The sequence below is a fragment of the Sminthopsis crassicaudata genome, chromosome 2, assembly GCF_048593235.1.
Source record: "Sminthopsis crassicaudata isolate SCR6 chromosome 2, ASM4859323v1, whole genome shotgun sequence".
Taxonomy (NCBI): domain Eukaryota; kingdom Metazoa; phylum Chordata; class Mammalia; order Dasyuromorphia; family Dasyuridae; genus Sminthopsis; species Sminthopsis crassicaudata.
This window is the reverse complement of record NC_133618.1, coordinates 235,036,276-235,056,321: the sequence shown is the minus strand read 5'-3', so window position 1 is coordinate 235,056,321 and position 20,046 is coordinate 235,036,276. Positions and strand designations below refer to the sequence as shown.

At 39.6% G+C, this 20,046-nt stretch overlaps 1 long non-coding RNA gene across 12 annotated transcripts in view; it reads right to left on the bottom strand.

Moving 5' to 3' along the window:
* Nucleotides 1-17,642, bottom strand: part of LOC141555597 (uncharacterized) — a 141,270-nt gene extending 123,628 nt beyond the window's left edge. For 2 of the 12 annotated variants that reach the window (XR_012486263.1, XR_012486270.1), the window contains exons 1-2: nucleotides 14,993-15,158; nucleotides 12,884-12,922 (exon numbers count right to left, since the gene is read on the bottom strand). This is a non-coding gene — a long non-coding RNA (uncharacterized LOC141555597). Of the gene's footprint in view, nucleotides 1-2,124; nucleotides 2,195-4,816; nucleotides 6,004-12,883; nucleotides 12,923-14,992; nucleotides 15,159-16,526; nucleotides 17,157-17,433 lie in introns of those variants that run through there. The other 10 variants (XR_012486262.1, XR_012486265.1, XR_012486268.1 and 7 more) reach the window with 10 other exon arrangements.
* Nucleotides 17,643-20,046: the final 2,404 nt, after the last annotated feature.

Sequence of the window (20,046 nt, the reverse complement as noted above, 5' to 3'; positions counted from 1 at the left end):
TAGCTATAATATAAGCACTACAAAAATAGAAAATCATGATCAGGGACAGATCCCTGGAAGAAGAGACATTTAAACTGGGCCAGAATCAGACCAGTAGACATTATACACACACACACACACACACACACACACACACACACACACACACACACACAATTCCCACCTCTGAATCTTTGTTTCTGTCCTTTCTCTCTCTCTTGCATTCACATGTCCACCAACCTCTTTTCACTGGGTCCTACCTTTGAGATCAATTGTGTAATCTATTTAATTCCTGAGAGCCTTCTATCTCTCATCTGCACCCAAATTCTGAAAATTAGCTTGATTGAGCCTGAAAAAGACCCAGAAAAGTTGCCAATCCCACCTATCTGTCCCTGTCTAATGATAAGATTATGTGATCACAGGAATTACATGAAGATCATCTACCCCGCTTATTTTTTAGATAAGAAAACAAAGACTTGAGAGATGTAATGTGTGGCCCATAGTCACACATTTAATAAGGGATAGTCATGCTTCAAATCCAAGTTCTCTGATACAAAGAACAAGACACTATCCATTACACCAAGCTACCTCTGACTAGTTCCAATTCAAAGAGTATTTCTGTCTTCTCTCTTATTACCACTTATTTCTGGAAATTAGCCAGGACGTGTATGAGAGAAAGGCAAGGAGACCAAGGAGTTCATCACCCCTATCTTTCTGCCCTTGCTGAATGCATGGTTCCAGATGGAGGCCTGTATATCCTTTCCCAAATCCTTCCCTGTAGTTTTATTATGCAGAACTCCAAGATCCCTAGTATGTGGCCCTAGTCTAAAGCAGACATCGACTATTTCTTCTTTGTTCCATAGTTCCCTAAAAGAAGAACCTTTGTAGACCATCAGGCTATGATGGAGCAAGAGCTTGAGACAAGAACATGGCAGTCAAGTCAATGAATTAATCAACAAACATTTATTAAGTGATTTCCATGTTCCAGGCATTGGATGGAGATTTGAGGATATTTTTTTAAAAAAAGAAAAAGCAAAACAAAACAATCCTTACCCTCAGGAAGCTTACGTTCTAACAGCAGAACTTTTTCTACCCTGTCAGATCAAAGTGAAGGAAGTGGAAGCATTGCTGGGAAAATAGCAAGGGCAGATTTGCCAGCTTCTGGAGCTAAAGCCTGGCAGACCCAAAGCCTCCAACTTGAAGGATCCTCTCATCCCTGTGCTGGAAAAGAAACAAATCCAAACTTGTTCTGAGGTTGAAGAAACACTGGGGTGGTGGTTGAGGATGCTGAATAAAATGATCTTCTCCCTAAAACAAGCACTTATTTTAACAGGTGCTCAATTCTCAGCCAGTTAATTTAGAGGGTAGGAGCACAATGTTCATAAGACCAAGGTCATAGGCACAGACCTCAGAGGGATTGATTACTTTTATCCTGTTCCATGGCTACATACTATGCCCATATGCTAACCAATCATTTGAGCTCACTGAATTCAATGCTCAACTACTAAGTGCTTACTCTGTGCCCAGGTTGGCACTATGAGTGAGGGTACAATGATAAACCATAATTCAAATATTAACTTCCATTTTAGTACCTGAGGTATTAGAGTGAAAAACGGCCATGATAAGATGCTTAGAAAGCTATTCTGGAAGCCAAGGTTCAGATCCTATTTCTGACATATTCTGGTTATGTGACTCTAGGCCAGTCACCTAATCTCTTCATGCTGCAGGCAATTCTCTAAAACTCCACATTGCCCAGAAGGTGCTGAACTTCACTGGGGAACTGGCTATATCATTTGAAAGGCAGGTCTAGTATCTATTCCTCTGTAAATGCTCCAATATTGCTCTGGGACTCCTAAGGTGGGAGTTGTTTCTTCTGAAAATCAGATAAGGCTTCCTAAGAGAAGTGGCATGGGAGCTAGACTAGGAAGGAGAAGTAAAGATTGAACAAGGAGACACTGAGGGAAGGAAAAAGGAAGGTACATACTCTTAAGAATTCTTACATACTTATCCGCTAATACCTCCACTTCCTTTTACAAAGGAGGAAATCAAGGACTGAAAAGGGGAAGACTGTGACCTAAAGTCTCATAGAAAGTTCATAGCAGATTCAGGTCTCCTGATTTCCACTGTGGGACTCTTTCTACTCACCACTGCCCAGCTTGCGTGGTGCTTCCCTCATTGAAAATAGTCATTTTCTCTCTCACTTTGAATTCAGGGCCTACAAAATAACCATTAATTAATCAACAAGTTTTATTGAGCAAATATTGAATTAGGTACCTGGGATAGAAAAATAAAGAATAAAACAGCCCTACTCACAAGAAGTTCACGATTTAAGGAGAAGACAAGTCCATGTAAAATATATGCAGGACAAATATAAATTAGTTAAAAAATCAAGATGGCTTAGGAGGTAGGGCACAAGAAGTTTGGAGTATTAAGAAAGGCTTCTTCTAAAAGATGGTGCTTGAACTGAGTTTTAAAGGAAGATAATAGTTAAATGAGGGAGAGGGAAGAAGAGGCCCTTGAAATAACCAACATAAAGGGAGTGAGAGGAGCGTGTTGTGTGTTGCATATTGAGTGTTATTTTGTATGTGAGAAATAGAGATGACCAATGTGGCTAGGTCCATTATAATCCTTCATGGTCACACAATACAAAGCATTCTTAACAAATGTTATTCTTCTCAACCACCCACTTCACAAATGAAAATTATTGGACTTCAAAGGGAGAGGAACTGCTCAGAGGAGTTACACAGCTCAAAGCAACACAGATCAGATCCTAGCCCCAGGATCCTGATTCCCAGGCCAGAGCTCTTTCCACTGCAGTATGCATAGGGTCAACCTAGCCAAGCAGAAACAATGGACCTCCAAATCAGTCTGGAAAACCCAGAAGTGTCTTGTGAGAGCACAGAGTTTCTCATTGCCAGGGGCCTGGCAATGTGCTGCTGATGGCCTAGCCCAGCTCTGCTGACCCCTCTTTCTCAAGGAGTCCTGCTGATAGCCACAAAAAGAGTTGAGTGGAAAGGAAAAGCTTCGAAAAGTGGGTGACTCATTTGTTTACAGGCTTTAATTAATTACTAAGCTAGAAAACTTGATTTCTATTCTTCCTTTTTTCCCCTCTCTGCCCTTTGTGAAGCAATTTGAATTCCAAGCATTCTCTATGTAAAAGTATGTCAAGTTTATTTTTAGTAAATGCACATGAGTGTTGGAACCTGTTACTAACTGTTATTCATTCCACACGTCAGCCTGGAAAGAGGCGATTGTGCTTTCAATCAGCTTAATGCTCTTCAGATGTGCGGGTGTCTGTGTGTCCAAACATCCAGTGCATGTGGTCTCGAAGCAGAGCACTGACAGGCCCAGGTCTCTGGCCTGGGTGTGGTCAGGATCATAGAATCCTGGCAGCTGGACGGGTAAACATCAACATCAGTCAGGTATAAAAGTCTGGGAGAATTCTGAGGTGTCTCGAATCTGAGCCAAGGCTAGGGCTGTATCAGAAAAAGGAATACCAGAAAACATCCAGAGAACTGGCCAAGCAGATACCTGGGAGACTGGACTTCATCAAGGAATCATGGGATTTAGAACTGGGGCATAGTTCTCCCTCCACCTGGCCCCACCCCATCCCCTACAAAGATCTGGCAAGGATATTCCCTTGACCTTTCTTTTCTCCCTACTCAGGGTTCTGTCGCTGGCTTGCTATTAGTCCTTAGCCAGCTTTCTGACTAAATTGGGGCTTCAGTTTCTCCATCTGTCAAATGAAAAGGTTGGATTAATTGATCCCCAAGATTTCTGATTCCAAAAATGCACACCCTCTGAGAGAATCCTTGGGAGAAAGTATTAAATGAGGACCCTCCTCCCACCTCTTGAAGAACATGATTATTTATTGGCCCATGCCCAAAGGCAGCTTGTCCTTCCTACTCCATCCAGTCTTCTGGATTGTCAGGGCAGACCTGAAGTCTCCCTCCCTTCCTTCATTTCCTCACCCAAGTTCCAGGAAAGACTAACATTGGGATGCCTATTCCTATTGGTCCATTTCCTCTGTCTCCCTCCTCCTACCTCCATCCTTGGCAAAACCATTCCAGAACCCAGAACTGGATAGAGATTGGGAATCCACTCCCTGCTGACTCAAAGTGTCACTTCCCCCAGTTCTACTTCCCAAGAAACATAGCCTCTGTTTCTAAGGCACAATTGGCTAAGCCTATGCTTCTGCCTTCAAGGATCAGCACTCCTTCCCCCACACAAACACATAGGATAAATCATGAGGCCAGAGGATTATGGAACCGGTCATATGAGTATTGTCTGGGCCCCCGTTTCTTGTGTCTGGGATGGCTTTCCGCCCACCACCCCTTCTCCAAAACACAACTTGCCCCAGCCAGGCAATGGGGCAACTCCTCAGACTGTCATCATTTCTGCTCTGGGCTTCTCTCTGGGGAACTGGCCGGGCACACCCAAAGCTTTGGAAAAAGACAACTGAGGCACCCAAACTGGAAAAGAAACCAGCATGTGGGAGTAGCTATTATTCAAGCTTTACAGTAAGGCAGCTATGATCAGCAGCAGGCCAGCTTCAGAGACACTGCCTCCAGAAGGTTCTCTCTGCCTAATTAAAAACATGATAAATATCTAGGTGGAGTATGCAGATACGTTAAGAATGAGTTAGCAACTGTGGCTGGTTGATTGTATCTATTGTTAAAACCAAGATATAATATCAGATTAGTGCATTTTGTGTGCCTATTATAATACCGTGTCATTATGTGACATGTTATAATTAAAGCTGAGGGTGAGAAACAATTTGGCTCAGGACTTAGTCTTTTCAAAGTTTTCCCCAAGCTAGTTTCCACCTTCTACTAACCCTTTTTTTGCGGACTGGGACTGTGATGGCAAGTTGATGAAATGGTTTTAAGTCCCTGATTCCAATTAACTCTCCTGTGTGAGCAAGGGCAAGCTTCTTCTTTTTCTGGACCTCAATCTTCTTATCTATAAAATGAGAAATTGGGATAGATGATGCCTAAAGACCTTTCAAGCTCTAACATTGTGAGGTTCTTCTAAGTTCTTTCAAACTTAAAATTCTATTTTTATATTTTTAATCCTAAATTAATAATAATTAATCTATCTTTTTAAGTCAGGTCTCTTCCATCCATCACATTTTAGATTGTATTCTAAATTCCCTCCAAGTTTTAACATCCCATTGTTCTAAAGGGTCTTTTCTGATGTCCCATATTATGCTCTACATTCTACTAGTCTGTGTTCTAAGGTCCCTTACAGCTGATGTTCTGTAGTCCAAGTTTCTATCCAGCTATATGTTATGATTCTGTACAGAGCTTTGGAAAACGTATCTATAAAAGGGGGGAGTGGGAGTCTCCTCCCAGCAACCTATGCATTTATGTTCAAGGAAAGATCTTAGGTTGGTAAAAGAGGGGCTCCATGAAATCTAGAAGACCTGGTGGCAGTGTAAAGAATGTAGCTTGTTTGCTTATTGCTTTTGCCAATACTCTCACTATCATAACTCTCTTTCTCAATTCAGAATTCTCAAATCCTGGCCCCTACTCATGATCTGCTTCCTCTCCCAAGTGGATGGGAGCAGAAGGAGCTACCCCGCTCAAAGGCTGCCCACTACCCTGACTCCAGGGTGAGCAGGGCAGGAAGAGGGGCAATGAGAAGGTTTTACCACAAGATGACACAATATTTAATCATTTCCCCAGTCATATTTTGCAATGAGAGCCTTTATCAAAGATGGGGGAAGGGTAAACGAGAAATGTTGCAACTGTTCCAACTGGTGTTTTCAATTGATGCTGGAACAGGAGGGAAATAAGAGATGGACTTTTTTTTTTAATCTGCATGCATCAGAAAATAAACAACTAGATGAAAAAAAATAGATCCAACTGGCTGGAGCCAGATTTTCATGTTAACTCAGAAGGAACTTCTTCTGGGTCTTCTTCTGGATCCAAGAAGGAGGTAGTGGGGCAGGGAGCCAGGCATTAAAGGGAATTGGGAGAATCCTATGATCAGCACCAATGCTTTGGGGAGCCAGTTGGATGAAAGGAATAGCATCCCCACCCACCTTGGTCTCATGAAAACCATAAATAGCAGTTCCCAAATGAGACCAATCACCCATTGGCCTCCGTAGGCATGCTGAGAGGCATCAAGCTAACCAAACCAATTGCCCCATTACCCTAAGCCTGGCCAAGCCACTGGTGGAAAGTATAGGCCCACCTCCCACTGTCTTTCTCACTAATCAAAGGCAACACATAATGGAAAGAATATTGATAGGACTCAAACAGCATTAGGGAACTCAAGTTCAAAGCCCAACTTCAACATTAACAAACCACCTGGCCACAAGCAAGTTATGTGACTTTGTGACCTTGATTTTCCCCTCTATCAAATAAAAAGAATAATAACAACTTTTTTTTGTTTGTTTTTAGGATAATAGGATTTAGAGACTGAAGGGACCTTTTGAAATCATCATAACCCTCCTCCTCAATTAGGTGATTTGTCCAAAGTCAAAGAGACAATATCAAAACTGGCTTTGAACTCAGATCTTCTGATCCCAAATTGAGATTTTTTTATTCACAATTTGCAAAGTATTTTCATGGCTAATCTCTCATCTGATGATGCTCCCAATAACCCTATGAAGATGGCAAGAATCGAACAATGTTAAAGATAGAAGGGACCTTAGATGTTACTTAACTCCTCATAAGAATTATAGCATAGGATAAGGAAATTGAGGTCCAGAAAAGGAAAAATCTTGTACATGCTCACACAGGAAAATTAGTTGGAGCCAAGAGTGAAACCAACTTTGTTGTCCCCATTTTACAGAGGAAGAAATTATGGCTCGGGGAGGACAGATATCTTGACCAAATCTATACCTTAGCAGTGTCAGATCTTGTTCTGAGAAAGGCCAGCACTCTTATACATAAACTACTGGTTGCCATGGAAAAATCTCCTGAGAGAATGGATTTCAGAATTCTTAGGAAAGTGTGAGGCTTCCCTTCCTGGGAAGGGCAGGGTGTCACTCCTGTCCTGGTGGGAAGAGGCCAAAGGGCAATAGCACCCCTTTCTCCAGTTGGAGGCAGCTCAGCCTGCCCAGTAAAACATGAAGGGAGGATCAGAGATAGGAAAACCTAGCCTCCCCTGTCAAATAGTCTATCAGTGAAATTGAAAGAATACTAGCTAGAGTCAGAAAGCCTGAGTTCATATCTCAGCTGTGCACTCACTGGCACAAGTCACTGTGTGACTTACCCTCTCTGATCTCCAAGTTCCTTATCTGTAAAATGAGGTTAGATGGAATGATTTCTAAAGTCTCTTCCAGTTCTAAATCTTATGATCTAGTCAACAAGCAACAAGAACCAGACCAAGTACCATATACAAACAAAAGACTGAGAAAGGGGAAAAGAGAGTAAATCAGAATTTTTTAAGAATGTATTAAGAAATTAAGAATTGGGGCAGCTAGGTAGCTCAGTGGATAGAGCACCAGCCCTGAAGTCAGAAGAACTTGAGTTCAAATGTGACCTCAGACACTTTACACTTCCTGTCTGTGTGACCCTGGGCAAGTCACTTAACCCCAATTGCCTCAGGGGGGAAAAAAAGAAAGAAAGAAAGAAAGAAAGAAAGAAAGAAAGAAAGAAAGAAAGAAAGAAAGAAAGAAAGAAAGAAAGAAAGAAAGAAAGAAAGAAAGAAAGAAAGAAAGAAAGAAAGAAAGAAAGAAAGAAAGAAAGAAAGAAAGAAAGAAAGAAAGAAAGAAAGAAAGAAAGAAAGAAAGAAAGAAAGAAAAGAAAAGAAAAGAAAAGAAATTAAGAATTTATTAAATACATCTGGGACCTGTGCAAATAACTTAACCCTATTTGCCTCAGTTTCCTCACCTGTAAAATGACCTGGAAAAGGAACTACTCTACTATCTTTGCCATGAAGACCTCAACGGATTTATGAAGAGTTAGACATGATTGAAATGACTGAAAAACAAGAACAATCTATAGGTTAGGTACCATGCTAAGTGCTTTATAAATATAATTGAATTTGATCCCCACAACAATTCTATGAAGTAGGTTTTATTATGATCCCCATTTTACAGTTGAGGAAGTTAAGGTAAACAGTTAAGGATTTACCCAAAGTTACCCAACTAATACATGTCTAAGGCCAGATTTCAATCCAGATGTTTCTGAGTACAGGCCCATCATTTTGAAGTAATTACATTACACTATGAGACAATCTTTTTCCTCAAGGAGATTATATTCTTCTAAGGGGATACAGAAAATACAGGGATTTGTGGCCAGGGAAGAGAGTTTGGGTACAAGTAATTAGAGTGATTATGAATAGAATCTAAGGACAGTAGGTTGTCAAGCCCTTACTAGTAGCAATGAAAATATCGGTCTGATCATTGTTTTCTGAGCAAGAGGTGAAAAGTAGAGATGAAAAAAGATTACTTAGAGGCAAGGCAGATAGCAAGATACCTGTGTTGGCTTGTCCCTATTATCCTAGTGGATTATTGTAAACAGGTAATATAGACTGGGGACCTGGGGCCAGCCTAATTTTGTGGAGTGGGGTGAAAATTGATTGATATCCCAATCTGCTATGAGGCCAGTCCCCAAATTAAGTGAATTAATTCCTTTGGACAGCAATTACATAATGGGTTACAGAGATATATAGCCTCTGATGAAGATTATACTCCAATGAGGTAATTGACAAAAGAGAGGGGGGGGGAAAGACTTGTTTGAGCAAAAATATTTCTAGCAGAACTGTTTGTAATAGAAGAGGATTGGGAAAATGAAACAAATTAGAAATGAAAAAAATTTAGAGCAAAATAATGTCCTGGAAAATAAATGCTATTATTTTGTTGTTGTTGAGTCTTTTCAGTCATGTTCAACTTTTTGTGACTCCATTTGGCATTTTCTTGGCAAAGATACAGTAGTGGTTTGCCATTTCCTTCTTCAGCTCATTTTACAGATGAAGAAACTGAGGCAAACAGAGGTTAAGTGACTTGCCCAGGATCAGACAGCTACTAAATCTCTGAGATCAGATTTGAACTCAGGAAGATGAGTCTTTCTGACTATAGGCCTGGCACTCTAACCACTGTACCATCTAACTGTCCATAGATGAGGAAACTGAGGTAACCACAGGTTAATTGTTTTGCTAAAAGTCCTACAGCTAGTAAATAACTGAAGTAGAATTGAATGTCAGGTCTTCCTCTCATCTAGTCCAGCTTTGCATCCATTCTACCACCTATTGGCCTCTGAATATAATGGACTATTAGGTCAGAGGAAATGATGAGGTATATGTTCATAGCAGCTGGAGGGCCCATCAGATAGATTCAGTTTCAAATCATGCCTCTGATACATACTAGCCATGGGATCATAAGCAAATCATTTGCCTGCCCTGGACAGCTCTATAAGGTACAAGTCACATACTAACAATTATTGATCCATATAAATCAAGGAATGTACAGTCTAGGAGTTTCCAATCTGCAGAAAATTATAGATTTAGACCAAAATGAATAAAGAAAAGAAATAAAGAATTTTTAAAAACTTAAAGAAATCTGGGAAGACTGACAGTGGTGAAGAGGAAGGAAAGCAGAACCAAAAGAAATGGTCTTTTGGAAATTGACATCATACAATTAAAGAAAAGAGTTACAGAAAAAAAAAATTATATATACACTTAGGAAGACCCAAAAGAATTTGGGAAGCAAGTATGGTGTGGACACTATTAGTTAAAGTCAATACAGGCTTCTATAACCATTTACAACTACTTAACAGGAGATTATTGGTTGATTTTAGCTTAAGTGTTTACTTTATATGTTCATGGAGCAGCTAGATGGTGCAGCGAATAGATTGCTGGACCTGAATTCAAATCAGGATTCTGACACTTAGTAACCATATGATTCTGAGAAAGTCACTTAACCACTCTTTCCTCCATTTCATCTGTAAAGTGGGAAGGATAATAGCACCTACTGACTGTGGAGATCAAATGAGATAATAATTGTAATGTGTTTATCAGAGTACTAAGTACACAGTAAATATTATATAAATGTGAACTATTAATAATATGTTCTAATTAATGAATATGAATTTTTATAGTCAATGAAGTTCAAAAGGCAATTTTTATTTTTAAGTATATAAATTTTTTTATCTTTTGCAGAAATAATCCCTCTTCCAGACTTCCAGTCTTAATATCACTATCCCACAAAGCTACAGCCTCAGTCCCCTTACCTGGCTAACCATAAAGATATGCTCACTTTGGCTAGATGTGTGAATTCAAGGTGGACCACTTAGCTAAATGTTTAGGAACTGATCTACAACAGGGAACTGACTGGTCCAGAAGTTTCTACCACTTCCCAGATTTGAATACTGAGCAGACAGATCCAGAGACATCAGATGTGTTCTGGAATTTGTCCTGTGTCTAATTCAACAAGTCATCCCACTTCACTATGTCAATGTTAATGTTTTCCACCCTACATTATGAATTGTGTTCAATAAATCAGGGGCAAGATGAGATATGGTGAGAAGTAAATTAAAGGCATGCATTCATTTGCTCGTTTATTTATTGATTTAGGCACATTCAATCACTCATTAGCCATCTCTAGTCACCCTGATCTATATCTTGCTAGATGGCTCCAGAAGAGAAAGTGAGGCTGGTGACCTAGTACAGCCCTCCCTCATTCAACTCTAATTCACTTGCATGGCATCGCATCACCTCCCTGATGTCATGGTCATCTTCAAGAATGATAAACAACAGCAAATTCAGAACATCTCACTCACTCATTCATTCAATTATATACATTCATTCACTTGCTCACTCATATTTATATGTAATTCATCAATTCTAATTTGTCATTGATATTCACTCAATCATTTCTTTACCCTGTTACTTTCTCAATTATCATTTATTCATTTAGCTCATTTATTCATTTAATACTTTGAGCATCTGAGAAAAGAGGGAACTGTCACCTAGGTTCATCATTTCATTGTCATCCTTGGTTCTTCATTCTCCCTAATCCTGATATAAGTAGTGAGTCACCAAATCTTGTTATTTCTACCTCCACAGCATCTCTACTCCCACAGCATTTCTTCCATTCAATCCTTTCTTTCTATTCACATAACCACTAACTTTGTTCATGTCTTTCTCTCCTCTCACCTACACCATTTAACAGTCTTCTGACTAGTGCCCCTCTCTTTCTACTTTAGTTTATCTCACATACACACACACACACACACACACACACACACACACACACTGTCAAAAAGATTTTTCTACAGCACAGGTCACTCCTCTACTTAATAAACTCCAGTAGTTCTCTATTATCTCTGGAATAAAATATAAACTTTTCTGTTTTGACTGATCCCAATTTAATTTTCCATCCTCATTGTCTATTTCTCTCTTTTGCATATTCTTTGATCAAACCTTTCTTATGTTTCCTCATTCATGAAATTCTACCTTCCTTCTCTTTGCCATAGTACAGACCATCTCCCATGCCTAGAACACATCCCCTTCTCATCCCTGCCTCAGAGAATTTCTCTCTTCCTTTAAGATACAACTGAAGCACCATCTTCTATATAAAAACTCTCCTCAACTTCCCAACTGCCATTGCCCTTACAAATTGCTTTCTATGTATTTACATATATATTTATATGATTTTTTATATATGTATATTATATATAGTCTCTATTAGCATGTAACTCCTTGGGAGTAGGGATTTCTCTGTTTGTTATGCATAGTTTAATCCCTAACACCTAGCAGAGCTCCAGATACCTTAATAAATACTTGTTGATCAGTTGATTAATTGATTATTGATCTTCATTGGAATATGTGAATCTAGAATAGGATTTTCTAACCTGAGGTCTGTGGACTTTTTTTTAAAGTATTTTGATAACTTTCAATATAATTGATTTCCTTTATTATTTATGTATTTTATTTTATATGTTTAAAAAATGATTTTGAGGTATCCACATCATTCACCAGAGAGTTTCATATCTTGTAAAAAAAAAAAAAAATTTAGGGCTCCTTGTCTAATGCAATACCATCTCACCACATAGAGAAGTTGAAGGTAATTCAGTGACTAACTGTGACTAATGTGATTAATTCTCAGCTCTGTAGATATTGAGTAATAGAAGAGTATCAGTGCTGCTCATTGATCTTAATATTCAGATTGCTCCACCTTGTCAAGAGTATCCTACCCTTATGTACAGTCCAAACCCATCACAAAAGGATCTGGGTATGCCCACAAAGAAGATGCAGAATTTTCCTTGAAGTTTGCTTTCATCAAGCCCCACCACCCCTATCCTGGGATTAGAAGTATAACATCATAACATTTCAGCTTTAGAGCTGAAAGGAAATCTAAAGATTATCTAGGATAACTTTTCATTTCACAGATAGGGAAACTGGGTAGTGATTTATTCAAAGTCACAGAGCAAATTAATGATAGAAAGAAGAAGGATTCAAATCTAGGTCCACTAAATCCAAATCTATTATGTTCTCTACTATGTGCTGCCTTACCTCTCACATCCTTCAGAGAAAAGGGAACTCAGGTTTGGAATTATTGACTATTACCTCACAAAATGAGATGTTATTTCACAGTGAAAAGGAAAACCTGGTCATTGGGGCAAGAATGAATGGCTGAGTTTATTCTGAGGCGATTCAGAATTTATTAATAGCTCCACTCCCTAATTCTATACAGTCATCAAAACAAGGCTTATAGTCAAGAGCAGAACATGGCAGCTACTAGGGGCTTGGTTGGGCCAGATCCTACTCCCAAAATTGAAAAAAATAATTCCCATTAGGTGATAGATTTAGTAGAGGATTAGAAATGGCTTAAAGGAAGCTGGATAGGGCAGGAGGGATGCAATTAATTGGCTATTGATGACCCATTGGTAGTTTATTAGTCATAAATACCATATTTAGAACAGAGGACCCAGGATCCATTTTTACTTACTATGTAGTCTTGAGGAAGTCACTTCCTTACTCCAAGCTTCTAAATGAAAAACAAAACAAACTTTGTGCAGTAAAAGAAGAGGGTTGAAGTAACTAATCCTATGGACTCTTCTACTTCTAAATCCTACCTATGATCCTAAATGTCTAGTCTCAAAACTAACTTCAGCAGCCTTTCATATTATACCCCAAGAGGGAAAGAATATTAGCTTAAGTAAATTGGCAGGAAAATAATACATGAGACTCAGAAAATAACATATTTCCAAATTTAAAAGATATAATATTTCATCTATGTGAGTAGTCCCTCCACCAGTGCAGATTATAACCCCTCCACACCTTAATATACAACTTTAGCAAGTTGTTTTTGAAAGAAATAATCATTCCTTCTTTGTTAACTCTTAGACGATAAACCTCTTTGAATTAAGCTAGGCTGGTCCACCAAAGAGAAATGAAAGGAAAAGAATAAGCCTGTGCAGCTTGATTGGACCTGACAGAGTTTCACTCTGTAGCCTCCTTGGAAAGCCCTGCATCATATCTGTATCCTGATAGGACTTCTGCATGGGACTTTAGTGGAAGGGTAAGAATATAGCATTCAAACCAAAATGAAAATTTTGGCCTCTGCAACCTCAGAATTTTGATCCAAGTGATAATTTTATTTTGAAGGCCTGCAGTAAAACATATCTTCCTCCTCTCCACAGAGAAGTGAGGGACTACAGGTGCAGAATGAGACATATGTTTTCAGACTCAAACCAGCCTATATGTGGCTGAGCTTTTGAATAACAATGAATCCTTTGTTATCAGTAACAATAAGTTCTTTGTTACCAGGATTTCATGTTACAAGAGAGTTTTGACTTTCTTAGGACAGTGACTGGCACATCACTTAATAAATGCTTGTTGACTGACTAACTGGTTCTCCTCACCTCACTGGGAACTGGTACTGGAGGAAAAGAAGCACATTAAAGCAGTTTCAGTAGTATCCCATGCATCAATACAAGTTTTTTAAAACTGGACCTGTGGTTTCTTTGTATAAAGAATCCTCAGTAAGAGAGCTCCATCCCCCAGGGAAGATCAGCTACAAATGAATTGCTTTGTTATTTGGTTTTTGTTGTTGTTATTTATTTATCTTATAACATTGCGTTTTGTCTTTCTAATGGTCATTGGCTACTTTGTCTTTCTGCTTTTCTTAGTGATTCACTCTTTAAGTTAGAATTAGAAACATTAAAAGGATGAGTAAAATAGTTAATGTTATATTTTCCATATATATATGTTACTGGTTTTCTATATGAATTTTTCCATTTCTTCTTTAAGCTTTGATTTTTCCAGCTCTGAAGTAAAAATGGTAATTCCTGCCACATTTCTTTTCATAATGCTTAGAGGCAATATGTACAAAATCCTTCACTGAAAGACATTAGGAAGACTTTTTAGGGTTTTTGTTGGTTTTTTTTTTCTAAAGCTTTTATTAAAATGATTATTTTTTATTTTTGTTGTTGTTGTTATAATTCTGTGTGGTGTGGTGGGATAGGGCAGTAGCTTAGAGCCAGGAAAGCTAGGATTCAAATCCTACTTCAGAGTTATTGTAAGGTTCAAATGAGTTAAAGCACTTGGAAACCTTGTGCTATATAATGCTAACCATCATCATCATTATTATTATCTGCTTTTTCAGATAATTTGTACCACTAATCCCCATTATTAGCAAAGAAAACAAAGAACTGAGTCTCCTTGAACCCGTTGTCTTTTCCCATTCACTTAAATATAACCACAAATAATACATAGGTGTTCTCTGCTCTGTTCAAAGTTGAAGCTTGAAGCATTGGGAGTTCTCAAATCCTCTGAGCCTGTGAAATTGACTATGACCAGGCATAATTTAAACTAAATCCAAGCAAGATTGGTCTGTGGCGGAATTGGTTGAATCCTTTTGGAGGCTTGAGAACAACCTAAGATCTCACTCCCCACACACACCTTATCCAGCCCCCTTAGCCCAGCCCCAACTGAAAATAATAATCCAGAGAACATTGGGAGCCCTGGCAATAATTTCAATTGGTGTCACTTCTACTAGTTTCACACCTGTCTGTCCCACGCTACTCCCTGACTCCCTCTTGGAAGAGATGCATACCATAAGGCTGCTCCAGCTCTCTGGCATAGGCTGGAATAGGGCTTTGGGGCTAAACCCAGATTGCCTAGGGAATCCTGGGAAGGAGAATGAAGAATTGATAGAGGTCCTCTTCATCTTCTAATTGTGGATGGGGATCTCCTTGATTGCTTCTCCTCTTAAAAACACACATACATATATACACATATATACACATGTATACACGTAGTTTAGACCAGCTAAACTGGGTCTAGAAAATCTTTAAAAGTCCCTTTCGGGGCAGCTAGGTGGCGAAGTGGATAGAGCACCAGCCTTGAATTCAGGAAGACCCGAGTTCAAATCTGGTCTCAGACACAACACTTCCTAGCTGTGTGACCCTGGGCAAGTCACTTAACCCCAGCCCCAGGGAGGGGGGAAGTCCCTTTCAACTCTAAAATCATAGGGTTTTATATCACACACACACACACACACACACACACACACACACACACACACACATTCATAGAGACAGAGAGAGATACACACAACCCTAGAAACTGTTCTGAGCTTCCAGATGGGGGTGGGTGGGCAAAAGGCCCAGAATTTGGCTCATTATAAAACCATTACTTTCCTTACTTATATGTATGATTATTTCAGGCTCTCTCTGTCTCTGTCTGTCTCTGTCTGTCTCTGTCTCTGTCTCTTTGTCTCTCTCTCTCTCTCTCTCTCTCTCTCTCTCTCTCTCTCTCTCTCTCTCTCTCTCTCTCTCTCTCTCTCCCCCTTTTCCCTCTCCCTCTCTCTGTCATTATCTTTAGATTCAAATATAAAATCCTCCATCTGGCATTTAAAGCCCTTCTCTACATAGATACTTCCCATCTTTCTTTACCTTCTCTAGATCATCCATGTTTCTATGCACTGGCTTTGCTGTTCCTTGAACATGACATTCCATATTCCATCTCTGTCTTTTTGCTGGCTGTTTCCCATGCCTGGAATTCTTCCCCCACCCCCTTCATCTCCACTTCCTGGCTTTTCTGGATTTCTTCAAAACTCAGCTTAAATCATTTCTTCTTCAAGAGGCCTTTTCCAGTCCTCCTCAGGTGTTAGTGATTCTCTGAGATGATCTTCTCTCTCTCTTTCATTTTATATATATATATATATATACATATGTATATATATATATATATATAAAATATATATATATATGTATGTATTTGTATTTATGTATATCTGTAGATACAATATGGATAAATAGATGTATATATGTATATATGGGTGTGTGTATATATATTACATATATATATGTTTGAATATATATTGTATATCTTATATATGCTTGGTTATTTGAATGTTGTCTCCCACTTTACATAAACTCCTTAAGGGCAGAAACCTTGTTTTTTTTTTCCTTTGTTTTTTATCTCTAGTGCTTAGCACAGTGTCTGGCACATGGTAAGCACTAATAAAATGCTTGGCTGACTCACTGAAAGTTACATTGACTTCGATGGGAGTTGAGACAGTACAGTGTACTTACTTTTAATTATGCCACATGGCCAAGCTGAAATACAAATCATTACCATCTTACCTAAAATCCAGAACTCTTTCCATTATACCAGGTAAAATTATATGGTTCTTCACTTTAACTGTAGGTTCCTCAGATCTACCAAATCCCAAATAGAGCTCTGGACTTGTTAGGCATTCCCAAAAAAATGCTCAGGTAGGAATGCTAGTGGACAAATTCCACTTTCAAAGAAAATGAGATTCTCACAGGTTGATAGCATGTCCAGCTTCTGAAGTAGATAGTCTCCCTCTGCTTCTGCCCAATCAGGATGAGGAACTTTTCCTCATAAAGGCAAGATCGTCTCTTTCAAACAAGTAAGTTCTCAGTCTTCTAACACAGATCCAGAGAGAAGCTAAATGGCATATGTGTACAGGTCCTGGAAGAGGCAGAGAACCTAGGGACACTTAATCTCTTTCCTGACTTTCTGGAATGTACCAGTCCATGCAAGGGAGGGTGTGCCAGTTTGGTTCTAACCCATGGTTTGTCCAAGCCTCATAGAGAGGTCCTCAGAGCCTGCCATCTGTGTACCCAATCTAACTTCATGCTCAGTGGTCAGAAGAGCTAAAATGTCTTTCTATCTGGTTCCTCTAAGTCCTTCCCTCCCTGTCTCTTCCCACCATCTCATTTCACTACAGGCTAGCATAAAAAGCAGAAACCATATTGGGGACATAAAGGGAAAGCAACTAATGCATCCCATGCTCTTCCCAAGCTGCCTGACCCAGAGCCCAGAGGGCACCCAGAGGGCAGCATTCCCCCACGGCCTCCCCAGACTCAACTTGTCAAAGCCGCCCATCATCCCCACAACACCTCCCCCCTTAGGCAACTCCATGCCTCCCCACTCCTCCCCTCAGAAACCAGTTCCGACCTGCCCTCCCAGATTCTGGAAAATGTCTCCCTGGCCCAAGGCCAGCCTCAACCTCCCAGTCCTTACCTTCTTGCTCCCTCTGCTCCAGTCTCACTGGCCTCCTCCCACATGCAACGCATCATCCTGCCACTGCTTAGGGCAAGGGAGAAGGAGGAGGGCTGTCTTCTCCTCCACAGCCCCTGGCAGCTGAAAGGGCCTCAATCCCCCTGGTTCTTCCATTCCCCGCCTCTTCTCCCTGGGGCTCAGGCTTGACGCTGGTCCCTCCCTCCTTCTCTCCCTCCCTCCCTTCCACATTCAGTTCCACCAGGGTTTTATCTCCTACTCCAGCTTTTCACCAGGGATTGGAGATGGAGGGCAGAACAGTATAAGGCATTGGGTGTATCTCGGGCCTGTGAAACCAGAGGGAGTGGGAGGGGACCATTTCAGTCACACCAGGCCTTTCTCTGCCCTCTGCTGCCCTGGAAGCTTTGGTTAATTTTTATTTAATTCACTTGTTCATTCAACAAACATTTTAGGTGCCTACTATGTGCAATGGAGAAGACATTGAACTAACAATCTGTGAGATGAGAAATGTATGCAATTAAATATCATACTAATCAGAATACAGGAAGTGTGTGAGACATATATAAGATGTTATGGGAGTTCAGAGGAAGAAGGAAGCACTCACATTGAGGATAAGAGAGATAAATGTAGGATAATGGATTTTAGAGCTGGAAACAAATTTAGAAGTCATCTAATTCAACCATTCCTTCTTTTGCAAATGAGGGAACTGAAGCCCCAAAAAGTGAAGCCCAATGCTCAAACTTACACTGATAACACACCCAGATCCAGACATTTAATAGGATGATTGAGCAAAGAGAAAGGCTTCCAGATATAGGCAACAGGTACATAGAGATCATTTGAAGAAATACTGTTATTGTTATTCGGTCATATCTAACTCTTTGTGACCCCATTTGGGATTTTCTTAACAAAGTTACTGAAGTGGTTTGCCATTTCCTTCTTCAGCTCATTTTATAGATGAGGAAACTGAAGCAAACAGGCCCAAGAGTCACACGGACAGTAAATATCTAAGGCACATTTTAATTCATAAAGGGAGACTTAGGGGGAAACATGATAGTTGCCTTGAAGTCTTCAGAAAGTCTGCTAAGAGGCAGAAGGATTAAGTTCTCAGAGGGCAGAACTGATGCCTTAGATAAAGCTGCAGAGACATCCATTTCAGTTTTGATGCAAGAAAGATCTCCCTGCCAATGAGAGGTACCCAGAAGAGGAATAGGAAGATTAAGAATGAAGGAAACTCCACTGTAGAAAGTCCTCAAGTGAAGGCAGGTAATCCCTCATCAAAGGATGATTCTTGCTTAGGGCAGGGATGGATTTGATAAATCCCTTTGATAGTCCCTTCCATATTACAAACTGTGTTCTGTGATTCTACATGTTCAACATTTATCCCTTTGCCTGAACCTTCCATACCATCCTCACATCTTCCAGCTGGTCCCCTTCTTCCAAAATATCCTAAAGGAATCTAAAACTCAATATATTCCAAACTGATCTCATTATCTTACTGCATAAATCAGCTCCATCTCAAAACTTCCTTCTTTCTATTAAGGACTTCACCAATCTCTGAGTCACATAGGCTCATAACCTAGGGTCAGATTCAACTCTGCATCATCCTTCATAATCAATCAATTGCTAGGTCTGCTCAATTTGACTTCCACATCATCTGCCAATATCTATCCTCTCCTCTCCATTAAACAACTGTCACCTTGGCCCCCTCTCTGTTACCTTTCATTTGGGTAATTATATTGGCCTTTCTTTTTGGCCAATACACTCTCCAATCCATCTTTCGCACATCTGCCAAAATAATTTTCCCAAGGTACAGATGTAAACAGATTATTCCATTGCTCCCAAATCTTTAATAGCTCCCCCATTTTCTCTAGGATAAAACACAAATGCTTCTCAATTTGGTACCTAAAATCTTTCACAATCTGGCTCCAATCTAACTTTCAGGTCTCATTTAAAATTACTTTCCTCAATTTACTCTTAAGTTCTACCCAAACTGAACTGTTAGTTATTCCCCAACTATAACATCCTATGTCTCTTCTTCATGTCTTCACACAGTCTATTCCCCATATCTATAATTCATTTGCATACTCCTTAAACATTTATTAAGCACCTATTGTGTTCTGAGAAATGCACTAATAGCTTCGGAGAATATGAAGAATACAATGAAACAGATCCAACTTTAAAGAAACTTGCTCCTTATAGGGGAAAACAACATGTATTCAAAATAATAAAAAATATAAACAAAGCAAAATATACAGTCATTTCAGCAGGAATGAACTAGTGACCAGGGGTGTCAGGAAAACCCTATGAGAAGTAGCACTTGAGACTAGAAGGGAAATAGGAATTTCAAAAGAAGTTGAGAAAGTATATTCCAGACATGAGATATGGTCTGGACAAATGTGTCCCTTCTCATTTATATCTTATAATATATATTCTTTTCTTCCAAGGTTTAGACAGAGTCACTTCCTTTGTGGAGTTTTTGCTGCTTCTTCCTCTTGTCAGTCCTTTTTAGAGCCTCAATTTATCTTGTATTAATAAGGATTTATGTACATATTATACCTGCCCAAGAGAACCTAAATTCCTTGAAGATAAGGAACTCATGTCTCATTGCTGTCTTTG